At 34.1% G+C, this 2,696-nt stretch overlaps 1 long non-coding RNA gene across 1 annotated transcript; it reads right to left on the bottom strand.

The window, feature by feature from the left end:
- Nucleotides 1–1,653: 1,653 nt before the first annotated feature.
- LOC127151343 (uncharacterized) lies at nt 1,654–2,476 on the bottom strand. The gene is made up of 2 exons (XR_007824262.1): nt 2,326–2,476; nt 1,654–2,246 (listed from the first exon to the last, which is right to left on the bottom strand). It is a non-coding gene; the product is annotated as an uncharacterized LOC127151343 (long non-coding RNA).
- Nucleotides 2,477–2,696: the final 220 nt, after the last annotated feature.

Genomic DNA, 2,696 nt, shown 5'->3' on the forward strand with positions numbered 1-2,696 from the left:
TAAGTTTGTCAATACACTTGAACTTTATGTAGAGACATAAACATGAATTAAGTTCGAGTTAATATCCCAAATAGTCTATAGTGTATGAATAAGGTGAATCGTTCATGTGAAGACATGGGAGTGGGAGCATCCTATGTAAATGGTTTGCTTAAGACTGGAACCACGAAATAGTCGCTTTTAGTTATAACACCGTAAACTATATAAACTGACTATTTCAATTATGATGACCTAGGTAACTTGATCTTAATCCTGAGCTAACTATGAACTTCAGTTAATTCGGTAGTATCCTTAGATCTGCATAGGTGAGGGCAGCTCATCTTTGCTGGTCCAATAAGCCTCCCATTTCAGGGATAAGACCGAGTGGATAGCTAGGGATATAAGGTGCAAGACGAAATTCACTCTTACCCATTTTTGGGATAGTAGATAGGTTGTTCCCTTAAGGACTGAATCCAAGTCTTGAATAAAGAGTCCCACCTTCTCATTAGCCCGAGAAGGATTCCGGTTTATAGGTTGGACCTTAAACCAATTATTCAATAGTGGATCATTGGGTTTTAAAGAGCAAGATGTAATCTTGGGGGTAAAACGGTATTTTGACCCAACCAATATTATGAACAACCTGTGAAGGATTGACTTACTCATCATGGTTATATCAGGTGGTTAGAAATATATCTATAGTGAGGGAGTGCAACTTTGAGTCTTTAGTGGAATGACTCATTAGTTAACGAATGTTGATTAAGCTTGGTCTAAAAGAGTTTAACCAGTTAATCTCGAATTGTTGGAGCCCATGATCTATAAGTCCATTAGGTTCCCCTACTAGCTCATATGAATTCAACTAAGAACGATATGTTGAAGTAACTCGAATTGTTCGAATTAGGAAAAGAGAGAGATACCGACAAGTATATATATGATATAAGTCGACAGATATAAACTTTAAGCTTTATGTTTAAATATGATCTAAATAAATATGAATATAGATTCATATTTAGAAGCTTGGAAAGTTTTGAAACGGTCAAAATTGTAAAAGTTAACATGTTGATTTTTGACTTTGAAAAACAAAACTTTGACCGTATTTATATTCAAATATGATTTGAATTTTAGAAAAATAAATGTGGATTCATACTCGGGAGGTTGGAATTAGTCAAGACGGATAAAATAGCAAAAAGTCAAAAAGTTGACTTTTGACTAAGAAAAGTCAAAGTTTGACTTTGACTTAATTGGCCAAATGACTAAATTGCCCCTTGACTAATTTACTAATTAAACTAAATATTAGTGGGAAATGTGGTAGCTCATAATGAATTTAGAAGCCATTAATTCTATTAATGGTTAATGGATTAATTAGGTGTGAGTTTTCATGAAATAAATTGCATGCATTTTGCATGTAATTTTTCTATATAAACTTATTATTTCTGAATGAGAAGATGATGATGATTCTCATAAAAAAAATATCTAAACGATACCCCTACCTCCATCATTCTCTCTAAAAAAGGCTTTCTTCACAAAAACGAGTCCCACAACTCGGTTCTTAGCCCTGAGTTTAGTAGGTCAACATAGTGGTTGTCCTTTGCTCGTGATCTTCAGAGAAAAAGAAGCTTTGAGAATGAAGAAGTTAAGAACTACAAAGTTAAGCTCATCATTTACCTTCTCTACTCTTCGTTTAGGACCATCGTTTAGTTGTAGCATGTTAATTTCTAAATCGTTTAGATGCATATAGAGTAAACCATGATCCTAGTCTTCCGCTTATGCATATTTCTATGATGTTTTTTCCAACATTTTTGACTCTGAAATAGCTGAGGTAAGATCTAATTTAGAGATTTCACGACATAGAGATTTTACCTTGGTGAAATATTGATTGATAGTCATCTCTCTTTGAGAAATTGATAGGAGCTCGTTCTTTAAAAACTACAATCTTGCATCATTCTTCTTTGAAAAGAGTGAGGTGAATGCGTCCCATGCTTTTTTTTGGTGTCTCCATAATACTAATGGCTCCAACATTTCTTCATCAATTGTAGTTTTAATTGCAAACATAGCCTTACTTGCCTTGATATTCCATTTCTTCAAAGTAGCAGTATCTTCAGGTGGATTAACTTTAGTGCCTCCTACAACATCCCACAAGTCTTGACCTTAGAGATATGACTTTATGCAGATGTGGACCATGTTTTGTAATTCTGAGTGTTAAGCTTCTTAATTCCTCCAACAACTTGAAGGTCACCCATCATCATGTAGTGATGAATGCACTCCACGATCAACTGCATTCCAAACAACAAGCTTCACAGTTCCAGATTGTACTTGATTTTCAAGAGCTTCAACATTACAAGCTAAGCTAACCTTACTCCGATACCACTCGTTGAAGAAATTGGCACTAAAGGAAGAGACACTCACTTGGAAGAAAGAAAGTTTTATTAAGACAATCTACAAATGATGAACACTTTTAGAGAGAACACTCACTCACTTTCGCTCAAAGTTTCTTACTAACTCTCTTTCTCTTTCTCTCTTTACTTACTTGTTTTGATTTGCTTAGTTCACAAATGAGAATCACACCTCCTATTTATAGGCATGAATTTCTCGGAGCTCAAGCCAAAAGATTTCTCTAGAATTCTACCTATTCTAGATACTTATTTACATAATTCTACATATTTCTCTTATTCTTATCTAAAAGAATTCTCTAGAATTCTTTATCCTAAAAATCTAAAATTTTT

Source organism: Cucumis melo, chromosome 10, assembly GCF_025177605.1.
Source record: "Cucumis melo cultivar AY chromosome 10, USDA_Cmelo_AY_1.0, whole genome shotgun sequence".
NCBI lineage: Eukaryota > Viridiplantae > Streptophyta > Magnoliopsida > Cucurbitales > Cucurbitaceae > Cucumis > Cucumis melo.